This window comes from Mustela nivalis, assembly GCF_964662115.1.
Source record: "Mustela nivalis genome assembly, chromosome: 3".
Taxonomy (NCBI): Eukaryota; Metazoa; Chordata; class Mammalia; order Carnivora; family Mustelidae; genus Mustela; species Mustela nivalis.
Window position 1 is genome coordinate 38,412,863 of NC_139022.1, and position 13,521 is coordinate 38,426,383.

The 13,521-nt window shown below is 37.2% G+C and overlaps 1 protein-coding gene across 1 annotated transcript in view; it reads right to left on the bottom strand.

Annotated features, from left to right (window-relative positions):
* DTWD2 (DTW domain containing 2) overlaps positions 1 to 13,521 on the bottom strand; it is a 254,048-nt gene that overhangs the window by 38,890 nt on the left and 201,637 nt on the right. The window lies entirely within an intron of this gene.

A 13,521-nucleotide genomic window follows, 5' to 3' on the forward strand; every position in this document is an offset into this window, starting at 1 on the left:
TTGCCTTAAATCTAGAAATGTGCCAAAGGAATCATCTAGCACATTCTTCAATATGAAGTGCTCTTCAAAGACACCAAGCATAACTTTTAAAAACTGCCATGTTATTTGCTGTTGAGAAAACATACCTGCATAATTTGCTCTCCAAGGGGGAACACAAAAATCACATAATGATCTTCATGCATTATTTTGAATATTTCGATCTAAATTATTTGAAAATTAAGAGCTACTTCCAAACTTCCCAACACTACCTGGGAAAAAAAAACCCTCATGCATTATCCTGAGGTGTGTCTGTCTCCAAATTTAAAAATACTAAGGCATACTTTGTTTTCTTTATAAAAGATTGTTTAAGAATTGAATTGTGCTGGTTGGAGGATGGGTTAAATAGGTGATGGGGATTAGGGAGTGCACCTGTGATGAGCTCTGGGTGTTGCATGGAAGGGCTGAATCACTACATTGTACACCTGAAGCTAAGACTGTTAGTTAACTGTATGTTAACTAACTAGAATTTAATAAAAAAAAATTTTTAAAGGATAAAATGGTGAGCACCTTTCCAAAGAGGAAAATGCTTTAAAATCTTATGAAGAATGATCTCATAGTTGTATGTTTATTAAGTATAGGCTTTTAAACTGATGGTTGCAGTTTTCAGAGAGCCAGGAAATGACAGGAACAATTAGCATGAGGTCGACAATCCTCAACCTTGATACCTTCAAGTCCCGTGACCTATGGCAAACATTTGGCCTCTCAGAACTTGAGTTTACTCATCTTTAAACATGGGAATAACTGGATTTAATTTCCAACAGTATGGTGGGACAGATACTATGAACAGTCCTCCCCCACTGACAAAATAAAAAAATACTGAATAACATATATTAACAACCCTGCCCCCCCCCCAATTTTCTACATTTCATCACTGACCTGGCAAGCAAATAAGGACTCTTCAGAGCAGGAAAAAAGAAGTAAAAGTTGGAATCAAGAAAGGTGAATAGAATTCTGAGGAAGATTTTCACCCTGAGGTCATTAAATTAACCCTATGCTCTTAAGCCTCAGTTATGAAAGAAGAAAGAAAACAGTCCTAGAGCTACCTAGAGCGTTTAATGGAAGACACCTGCATAAGTTGGACTCCATAGGCCTAGTTAAGAGTAAAATAGAAATAAATAATCCTTTCAGAGGGGACAGAAAGAGAATTTAAGATTCTCAACCTTGACATTGGTCTCTTCTATTGTTTCATGACTACCACCAGCAACTGCACATGCTTCTCACCTGAGTTCTAACACTTTGTGATCCAAAAAAACATCAGCCTAATCACTTAATTTCCTACCTAAGAAATGTCATTAAACATCCATCAAAAATAAGCACAAATTCTATTTGGAGAGATATGCATTTCTCTCAGGCTATAAAAATCCCATCAGAGAACTTTCTGAGGAATATAAGCTCACAATCCATAGAATAATATCACAAAACACAAAAAGAAACAAGAACTATAAGAAATCAGACCTATAAAGATCTTAGACACTAAAATTACCAAGTTTGAATTATAAAATAAGGATATTTAACAAATTCCAAGATATAAAAGAGAATACTTAATATATGAGAAGAAAGCAAATATAAAATAAGTGAAGCAAATTTGAAAAAATAAAACTTTGAGGATGAAAATTCTAATTCATCACATTTTTGAATCCATGCATGAAATCAATGACAAATTAGACATTGCTGAAAACAGAACTTGCAAACTAGAAGGCGGATTTGAAGATAATCACAACGCAGCACAAACAGACAAAATAATACCGAAAAGTAAATCAAAGGTTAAAAACAAGATAGAATAAAAAAAAAAGTCTACCATATTCTAATAATCTATCCAGCAAGCAAGAAAGAATGGATGAAAGAGATAAAATACATAAAAAGAGAGAATGACCGAAAGTCTTCCAGAATTGAAGATCATAAATGGGGCTCAGGAAATATAGTTAATTAAAATTCAGATTTAAACATATCATGGGGAAATTTGAAGGTATTAAAGAAGAATAATATATTTTAAAAAGTCAAAAAGAAAATACAAATTACCTACAGAGAACCTCACATCAAATTGATGGTAGATCCCTTGATACCAAAAATGGAAGCCAGAAAACAGTGGAACAATATTTCTAAAATTCTAAGAGACTAGAACTTCAAACAATAATTGTACAGTGAATTCCCTTTAAAGAAATCAAAGGTGAAACACAGGTATTTTCAGACAAACAAAAACTGAGTTTGACAATATAGACCCTTCTAAAAGGAAATTCTAAACAATGTACTCTAGGCAGAAAGAAAAAACAAAACTGTTAGGAAGATCAAAAAATGTAAAATGGAGGGGCACCTAGGTGGCTCAGTCAGTTAAGCGACTGTCTTTGGCTCAGGTCATGATCCCAGGGACCTGGGATCAAGCCCCACATCAGGCTCCCTGCTCAGCAGGGAGTCTGCTTCTCCCTCTCCCTTTGCCTGCCACTCAGCCCACTTGTGCTCTCTATCTTTCTGTTAAATAAAATAAAATCTTTTTTAAAAATCTAAAATGGAATAGTACAAAAAGGCCAGGGTATACATGTAGACAAATCTTAACAACTACATAAAACAACAACATTATCTAAATTGAAAATAAAAAACTGAAATATAGTTCAACAATGAGTATAAACCAAATGGGAAATAACCGAACTTGAAGTATCCTCAGGTTCATGTATTATTCCAGAGAGTAAAGAAACTCATTTTAGGCAATACTAAACATGGACATGCATTGACCTACTAAAACAAATAGACTGTATAATCTTCAAATGAGAATATGAAGGGAAAAAGTGAAAGAAGGAAAGAAAGTGAATCCAAAAGAAGAAAAGAAAGGAAGGGGGGGAAGAAATACAGAAAATGCAGGGCAAATAGAAAGCATAAAGCAAGTTGGTAGAATTAAAAACAGAGCATCTATTATCACAAAGCATATCTATTATCATATCTATTATCAGAGCATATTCTCTCACCATGATGCCACTGTGTTAAATATCAACAGGAGAGTGATAAAGAGAAAAATTGTGTAGGTGTGAAAATTTAAAAACACACTTTTAAATAACAGGTAAGTTAAAAATAAAGCACAATATGTTTCAATTACTATATACTAAAATATTGCATATCGGGGCGCCTGGGTGGCTCAGTGGGTTAAAGCCTCTGCCTTCGGCTCAGGTCATGATCTCAGGGTCCTGGGATCGAGCCCCACGTCAGGCTCTCTGCTTGGCAGAGAGCCTGCTTCCTCCTCTCTCTCTGCCTGCCTTTCTGCCTACTTGTGATCTCTTGTCTGTCAAATAAATAAATAATCTTAAAAAGTAAAATAAAATAAAATATTGCATATCAAAATATGTATGATAAAGCTAAATGGTACTTAAAAGGGGATGGTACAGCTTCAAGAGTTCATATAAGAAAAAAAGAGAAAAGCTAAAGAAAAGAAAAGATAAGCTGAAAATTAATGAATAAATAAGCATCTAATTTAACACTTCAGTAAAAAGAATTCTAACCACACCCCCCCACCCCCCAAAAAGAAGAAAAAATAAATGAACAAAATAAAAAACATAAATCAGCAGAGCCAAAATTGTTTCTTAGAAAAGACATAATAGGGGGCACCTGGGTGGTTCAGTGGGTTAAAGCCTCGGGGCCTTCAGCTCAGGTCATGATCTCAGGGTCCTGGAATTGAGCCCCATATCGGGCTCTCTGCTCAGCAGGGAGCCTGCTTCTCCCTCTCCCTCTGCCTGACTCTCTGCTTACTTATGATCTCTCTTTCTCTGTCAAATACATAAATTTAAAAATCTTTTAAAAAATATAAACTAATGTTTAAAAAAAGACATAGATAAACATCTGACACAGTTCATCTTAAAAAAGAGAGAGAAGATAAAAGTAATAGCAACCCAAATGAAAAGGGAGATATATAGCATGCAGAAAAATTATCAAAGAATCCTATAAAAAAAGCTCTTTTATAAAACTATAAAAAATGTGCAGGGGTGCCTGGGTGACTCAGTGGGTTGGGTCTCTGCTTTCGGCTTGGGTCATGATATCAGGGTCGTGAGATCGAGCCCCGCATCAGGCTCCCTGCTCAGCAGGGAGCCTGCTTCCCCCTCCCTCTCTGTCTGCCTCTCTGCCTACTTGTGATCTCTCTCTCCCTCTGTCAAATAATTAAAATAAAATTTTTTAAAAATGTGCAAACATAGGTAAAACTGTTAAATTCCTAGGAAAACATGTAAGATACCAAACTGATTCAAAAGTATGTAAAAATCTGATTTTCCATAACCATTAAGTAAGTCAAATCATCAAATTAAAATACCCTAAGAGCTTTCAGCACAACTCATATCACAGATAAAGAAGCTAATATAAGGTTTTCTCCACCGGCTAGAGGTCAGCAGTTACAGCAGTGCCACAACTAGACCCCACATATCCAGATGCCTACACTAAGTATTGGGTTATTGCACTGTGTGTATTTCACAAATTTAAGCTGGAAGAAATTTCTGCCTTCAACAATGCTCACGGGAAGATTTTCTGAAACATTCATCACTAAGTCCATATGGGGTGTAGGAAAGGAATGGGAATGTCCACCTGGAACTCCAGACAATTATCTTTGGTGGACCACACAGTTGAGTTGCCCATTAACCTTGCTTCAGTTGATCAACTTGGAAAATTTTCCTCATATATCTTTTTTCTACTTGCATTCAGTTTAAGGAGAATCACTGTGGAAATTCTTTCATTTTAGGGACCTATCACTTTTAAAAAGGTTTCAAAAAGGACACTAAAAAATCTATGAAAAAAATCCCCTAAAAAAAACACCAGATACATAAATTTACAGGTAAGTTATATTAAAAATTACAATCCGACATAAACTCTGCCAGAATAAAGAAAAAGAGAAAAAACTTCCCAATTCATTTAACAAGTCTAGCGAACCCTCAGTGACAAAAGCAGAAAAGGACAGTACACTTAAGGAATGTCGATTTCACCCATAAGTGTAGATGATAAAAATCTCAAATAAGAATAAGAACTAACAAAATCCTTCAATGTATAATATGGTAATAATGATAAATTTGAGTTTATTATACAAATGCAATTTTTTAATATGACATTGGTTAATAGAAGAAAAACCAATTAATATACTTCATTTACATGAGCAGAGTAAAAGTGAAAAAAAAATCATGTCATTACAAGATGGGCTCCCCAAAAGCAGACATTGCAGCTGACTTTGGGGTGTTGTATGTTTATTGGGAAGCCACACCTGTGAGACAAAGGGAGGAAAAGCAGGATTGGGCAGAGATAACTCACACTGCAGTAGAGACCCCGCAAAGCCTTGGCCAATCAGCAGCTATCCCACCTCATAGGGAAGTGGGCCTTCATCCCTCACGCTGCTCAGTCAGTGGACACAGGCTGCCCTGGATAGAGAGTGAGCCTGGGCCAGGAGGCCATACAAAATCTGACTGACAGAGGTCCTCTGCTGTTTCTGTGGCCTTACCTAGAGAAGAAATCCTTCTGTGAGGTTTACTATGACAGCACCTCTTCATATCTAATACACAGTAGATGAAGAAAAAACCTTCTATATAATTCAATATCTCTTCATCATCAAGAAAATGTAATTAAAGCAAATGGAGGGAACCTCCCTGAATATGATGAAAGGAACATACAAAAAGCCCACAAAAAAAATCATACATAATGGCAAAACTGAAAACAATTCCATTAGAATCAAGAATAATACGAAGACACCCATTATTTCCATTATTATTTTCCTTACTATAATGTGCCAGAGGTCCCGGTTAGCACCTTCTGGTAAAGAAAAGAAATAGGTAAGGACTAGAAAAGAAGAAACAGTCTGTCATTATTTATAGGTAATTTCATTTTCCATGTATAAAACCCAGGAGAATTGGATGAATTATTAGTGTAGCAAAGTATCTAGACAGAAATCAATACATACAATTCTACCATTTTACTTTACACACATACACACATATACACATACACACAACCATTTACCTAATGTGGTTTTAAGACCATTTAAAATAGCATTTACAATAGCAACAAAAATATGAAGTTCCTAGAAATAAATGTAATCAAAGATATGTGAACACCTCATGTGTAAAAAAGTAAAACTTTATTAAACAAAATTAAAGATGTAAGTTAATAGAATAATATAATACTTCACAGTTAGAAAGAACTTGAAATCATTTAAAGGTAAATCCTTAAAATGGTCTGAGAAAAATTAATTCCAATAAAAATTGAGGGTTTTTGCAAAGCTTTATGAGCTGGTTCTATAATTTACATAAAACACCAGAGACCAGAATTAGCCAAGACATTACAGAAGAAGAAAAATGTAAAGGGATGCCCTGCCAGATATCAACATGTATTACCAAAGGGGAGACTTTAATATCATTAGGTCCCAGGAGTTCAGCTAGATAGTTATCAAACCATTCTGAACACCTACAGACTCAACATGAGATTGAAGAGAATAAGAGCAGCAATTCTAGGAAGAGAAAAGGGACCACTTTCTGGAAGGTAGGACATTTGGAGAAGTGAATCCAAAGGGAGCAGTGGAGCACAAAATCAGAACTTTTAGAAGTCTGCTCAACTGAGAGATATTCCCCAGAGGCTAAGTGGAGGGTGGAGCCCTCGTGGGGACAGTTTGGTCTCAGGACCTGTGGGGTCACAGAAAGACCGGTGATGCCTGAGTGTGGCCGAGCTGCCAGGTATCAGAGTGGGGAAGCCAACTACAGAGATGGAGCTGAGGAGTGAGCTTTTAGATCAAGGTTACTTTAAACTGTGATCCAAGGCACAGAAGGGCCTCTGCTCTTCAAGCAGAGACCCCACAGTGACATATCTGGAGAGACTTTCTTCCGGGAGGAGCAGCCTGGAGGAATCTGCTGGGTTTGGAAACCCCAGATGGGACTGGATGCCAGGGCTAGAAACCCTTGGTCACAGGATGGATGAGCCTGGAGCGTGGCCAGAGACCAGGGAGATGGGAGGGATTGATTGCTTTTCTTTGAGGGCTCACTGAGGAGTAGGGCCCTGAGCACTCAGCTCCTCCAGGCTAGAGATTGGGAGGCCGCCATCTTAATTCCTGATCTTCAGAGCTCTACGGAAAGCATCCAGGGAACAAAAGCACCAAGAGCAAACCCGAGCAGATTAGTTAGCCTGGCCCCTGTCAAGGGCAGTGCAATTCCACCTTGGGCAAAGACATTGGAGAATCAAGGCAACTGGCCCCTCCCACAGAAGATGGGCAAGAACATCCAACCAAGATCAAGTTCACTAATCAATGAGAACTACAGAATTCCAGAGCTAGGGGAAAGCAACACATAGAATTCATGGCTCTTTCCCCATGAACTCTTAGTCTTGCAAAATTAAATTTTTTTAACTTTATTTTTTCTTATTCTATTTTTTAAAACTTTTCCTTGTTCCTCTTTTCTCTTTTAATGTTACTTAACTATTTTATCTTATCAACACCTTTTTTAAAAAATATCTTTTTAAATTTTCATTGTTATAGTCATATTTTATGCTTTCACTGCATTTAACCTTTTTATTTTTTGTATACATAGAGGTATTTTTCATTGAAATTTTGGGATACAATTTCTTCTAATAGATCAAAATATACCCTAAATCTAGCACAGAGCTTTGTTCTAGTCTCTAGCCTGATCACATTCTCTCCTCTTTTTAAAATTTTTTTTTATATTTTAACGAACTTATCATATCAATTCTTTTTTTAGAATCTTTTTAAATTTTCATCTTTACAGTCATATTCCATCCCTTCATCATGTTTACCCCCATTTTGTGTGTGTGTATGTACGTGTGTGTGTGTGTGTGTGTGTGTGTGTGTGTGTGTATTTTTTCTCTCTCTTTCCTTAAAATATTGGGAGGTAGTTTCTTCTAAGAGACAAGAAGACACCATTAAGTAAAGTGGGTGGGGGTGGCTCTGTTCTAGTTATCAGTCTAATATATATATATATTTTTCATGTTTTTCCCCCTTTCTTCTCCCTGCATTTTCAGGTCTCTTCCAATTTGGTTAGTGTTTATTTTTCTGGGGTCTTTCACACCCTTTTAGTATTTTGTTCTCTCATTCATCTATTCTTATATGGATAAAAGGACAAGGCATAAAAACTCACCACAAAAAAAAAAAAAAAGGACAAGAGGCAGTACCAATGGTTAGGGACCTAATCAATACGAACATTGGTAATATGTCAGAACTAGAGTACAGAATAATGATTATCAAGGTGCTAGTTGGACTCGAAAAAGGCATGGAGGATATTAGAGAATCCCTGTCTGGAGAAATAAAATCCCTTTCTGGAGAAATAAAGGAACTAAAATCTAACCAAGCTGAAATCAAAACAGCTATTAATGAGGTGCAATAAAAAATGGAACCTCTTACTGTGAAGATAAATGAGGCAGAAGAGAATTAGTGATATAGAAGACCAAATGACAGAGAATAAAGGAGCTGAGAAAAGGAGAGACAAACAACTACTGGACCATAAGGGGAGAATTTGAGAGATAAGCGATACCATAAGATGGAACAATATTAGAATAATTGGGATCCCAGAAGAAGAAGAAAGAGAGAGAAGGCCAGAAGGTATATTGGAGCTAATTATAGTAGAGAATTTCCCTAATATGGCAAAGGAAACAAGCATCAAAATCCAGAAGGCACAGAGAATCCCCCTCAAAATCAATAAAAATAGGTCCACAATCCATCATCTAATAGTAAAACTTATAAGTCTTAGTGACAAAGAAAAAGACCTGAAAGCAGCTCAGTACAAGAAGTCTTTAACATACATTAGAAAAATATTAGATTGGTAGCAGACTTATCCACAGAGACCTGGCAGGCCAGAAAAAACTGGCATGCTATATTCAGAGCACTAAATGAGAAAAACCTGCAGCCAAGAATACTATATCCAGCTAGGCTATCATTGAAAATAGAAGGAGAGATAAAAAACCTTCCAGGACAAACAAAAAATAAAATAATCTGTAAACACCAAACCAGCCCTATAGGTAATATTGAAAGGGGTACTCTAAGCAAAGACAGAGCCTAAAAGTAGTAGCTCAGAAAGGAACAGAGTCAATATACAATAAAGTTATATTACAGGCAGTACAATGGCACTAAATTCATATCCTTCAATAGTTACCCTGAATTGTAAATGGGTTAAATGCCCCAATCAAAAGACACAGGGTATTAGAATAGATAAAAAACAAGACCCATCAATATGCTGTCTATAAGAAACTCATTTTGGACCCAAAGACATCTCCACATTTAAAGTGAGAGAGTGGAAAACAATTTACCATGGTAATGGACATCAAAAGAAAGGTGGGGTGGCAATCCTTATATCAGATATATTAGATTTTAAGCCAAAGACTATAATAAGAGATGAGGAAGGATATATCATACTCAAAGGGTCTGTCCAACAAGAAGATCTGTCCCTAACATGGGAGCATCCAACTATATAAACCAATTAATAACAAAATCCAAGAAACAGGGACACCTAAGTGGTTAAAGCCTCTGTGTTCGGCTCAGGTCATGATCCCAGGGTCCTAGGATCAAGCACCACATCAGACTCTCTGCTCTGGGGAGCCTGCTTCCTCCTCTCTCCCTCTGCCTGCCTTTCTACCTACTTGTGATCTCTGTCTGTCAAATAAATAAATAAAATCTTTTTAATTTTTTTTAAATCAAAGAAATACATCAACAATAATATGATAATAGTAGGGGACTTTAACAACCACCCTCACTAAAATGGACAGATCATCTAAACAAAAGATCCACAAAGAAAGAAAGGCCTTAAATGACATACTGGACCAGATGGACATCACAGGTATATTCAGAACATTCCATCCCAAAGTAACAGAATACACATTCTTCTCTAGTGCACATGGAACATTTTCCAGAATATATCACATCCTGGGTCACGAATCAGGTCTCAACCAGTACCAAATGATTGGGATCATTCCCTGCATATTTTCAGACCACAATGCTCTGAAGCTAGAACTCAATCACAAGAGGAAAGTTGGAAAGAACCCAAATACACGGAGGCTAAATAGTATCATACTAAAGAATGAATGGGTCAACCAGGAAATTAAAAAGGAATTGAAAAAATTCATGGAAACAAATGATAATGAAAACAACACTGTTCAAAATCTTTGGGACATAGCAAAGGTCCTGAGAGGAAAGCATATAGTGATACAGCCTTTCTCAAGAAACAAGAAAGCTCTCAAGTACATGACCTAATCCTTCACCAAAGGAGCTGGGGAAAGAATAGCAAAGAAAGCCTAAACCCAGCAAGAGAAGGGAAATCATAAAGATCAGAATAGAAATCAAAGAAATAGAAACTAAAAGAACAGTAGAGCAAATCAACAAAACTATGAGGTGGTTATTTGAAAGAATTAATAAGATTGATAAACCTCTGGCCAGACTTATCAAAAAGAAAAAAAACTCAAATTAATAAAATCATGAATGAAGGAGGAAAGATCACAACCAACACCAAAGAAATACAAACAATTATAGGAATATATTATGAGCATCTCTCTGCCAGCAAATTTGACGATCTGGAAGAAATGGGTGCATTCCTAGAGACATATAAACTACCAAAACTGAACAGGAAGAAACAGAAAACCTAAACAGACTCATAGTCAGTAAGGAGATTAAAGCAGTCATCAAAAATCTCCCAATAAAAAAGAGCCCAGGGCCAGACAGCTTCCCAGGGGCATTCTACCAAACATTTAAAGAAGAATTAATATCTATTCTCCTGAAAATGTTTTAAAAAATAGAAATGGAAGGAAAACTTCCAAACTCATTTTAAGAGGCCAGCATTACCGTGATCCCCAAACCAGACGAAGACCCCATCAAAAAAGAGAATTACAGACCCATATCCTTGATGAACACAGATGCAAAAATTCTCATCAAAATACTAGCCAATAGGATCCAACAGTACATTTAAGGACTATTCACCACGACCAAGTGGGATTTATTTCTGGGCTGCAAGATTGGTTCAACATCCGCAAATCAATCAATGCAATATGATACATTAATAAAAGAAAGAACAAGAATCATATGATACTCTCAATAGATGTGAGAAAAAGCATTTGACAAAGTACAGCATCCTTTCTTGATCAAAACTCTTGCAAGTTTAGGGATAGAGAGTACATACATCAATATCATCAAAGCCATCTATGAAAATCCCCCAGCAAATATCATCCTCCATGCACAAAATCTGAGAGCTTTTCTGCTAAGGTCAGGAACACGGCAAGGATGTCCACTATCACCACTGCTATTCAATATAGTACTAGAAGTCCTAGTCTCAGCAATCAGACAACAAAAAGAAATAAAAGTCATCTGAATCAGCAAAGAAAAAGTCAAACTCTCTTTGCAGATGATATGATACTTTATGTGGAAAACCCAAAAGACTCCATTCCAAAACTGCTATAACTCATACTGGAATTCAGTAAAGTGTCAAGATATAAAATCAATGCACAGAAATCAGTTGCATGTCTATATACCAACAGCAAGACAAAAGAAAGAGAAATTAAGGAGTTGATCCCATTTACAGTTGCACCCAAAACCATAAGATACCTAGGAATAAATCCAACCAAAGAGGCAAATAATCTGTACTCAGAAAACTATAAAGTACTCATGAAAGAAATTGAGGAAGACACCAAGAAATGGAAAAATGTTCCATGCTCATGGATTAGAAGAACAAATATTGTGAAAATGTCTATGCTACCAAAGCAATCTACATGTTTAATGCAATCCCTATCAAAATACCATCAATTTTTTTTCCCAAGAAATGGAACAAATAATCCCAAAATTTAAATGGCATAAGAAAAGATCCAGAGGTGTGCCTGGGTGTCTCAGTGGGTTAAAGCCTCTGCCTTTGGCTCAGGTCATGATCCCATGGTCCTGGGATCGAGCCCCACACCAGGCTTTCTGCTCTTTGGGGAGCCTGCTTCCTCCTCTCTCTCTGCCTGCCTCTCTGCCTACTTGTGATCTCTCTCTGTCAAATAAATAAAATCTTAAAAAAAAAAAAGAAAAGATCCCGAATGGCCAGAGGAATGTTGAAAATGAAAGCCAAAGTTGGTGGCATCACAATTTCAGACTTCAAGCTCTATTACAAAGGTGTCATCATCAAGACAGAATGGTACTGGCACAAAAACAGACACATAGATCAATGGAACAGAATAGAGAGCCCAGAAATAGACCCTCAACTCTATGGTCAACTAATCTTCGATAAAGCGGGAAAGAATGTCCAACAGAAAAAAGACAGTCTCCTCAACAAATGATGTTGGGAAAATTGGACAGCCACATGCAGAAGAATGAAACTGGACCATTTCCTTATACCACATACAAAAATAGACTCCAAATGGATGAAAGACCTCAGTGTGAGATAGGAGTCCATCAAAATCCTTGAGAAGATCACAGGAAGCAATCTCTTCAACCTCAGCCGCAGCAACATCTTCCTAGGAACATCGCCAAAGACAACAGAAGCAAGGGCAAAAATGGACTATTGGGACTCCATCAAGATCAAAAGCTTTTACACAGCAAAGGAAACAGTAAACAACAAAGTAAACAAACAAAACCAAAAGACAACTGACAGAATGGGAGAAGATATTTGCAAATGACATATCAGATGAAGGGCTAGTATCCAAAAATCTATAAAGAACTTATCAAACTCAACACCCAAAGAACAAATAATCCAATCAAGAAATGGGCAGAAGACATGAACAGACATTTCTGCAAAGAAGACATTCAGATGGCCAACAGACATATGAAAAAGTGCTCCACATCACTCGGCATCAGGGAAATACCAATCAAAACCACAATGAGATATCACCTCACACCAGTCAGAATGGCTAAAATTAACAAGTCGGGAAAGGACAGATGTTGGAGAGGATGCGGAGAAAGGGGAACCCTCCTACACTGTTGGTGGGAATGCAAGCTGGTGCAGCCACTCTGGAAAACAGTTTGGAGTTTCCTCAAAAATTTGAAAATAGAGCTACCGTATGACCTGGTAATTGCACTACTGGGTATTTACCCCAAAAATACAGATGTAGTGATCCAAAGGGGCACCTGTACCCCGATGTTTATAGCAGCAATGTCTACAATAGCCAAACTGTGGAAAGAGCTGAGATGCCCTTCAGTAGACGAATGGATAAAAAAGATGTGGTCCATATATACCATGGAATATTACTCAGCCATGAGGAAGGCTGAATACCCAACTTTTGCATCAACATGGATGGGACTGGAGGAGATTATGCTGAGTGAAACAAGTTGAGCAGGGACAGTCAATTATTATATGGTTTCACTTACTTGTGGAGCATAAGGAATAACCTGGAGGACATTAGGAGAAGGGAAGGAAAAGTGAATGGGGGGATATTGGAGGGGGAGATGACCCATGACAGACTGTGGACTCCGGGAAACAAAGTGAGGGTTTTAGAGGAAAGAGGGGTAGAGGGGGTGGGTGAGCCTGTTGATGGTATTAAGGAGGCCACGTATTGCATGGGGCACTGGGTATTATAGGC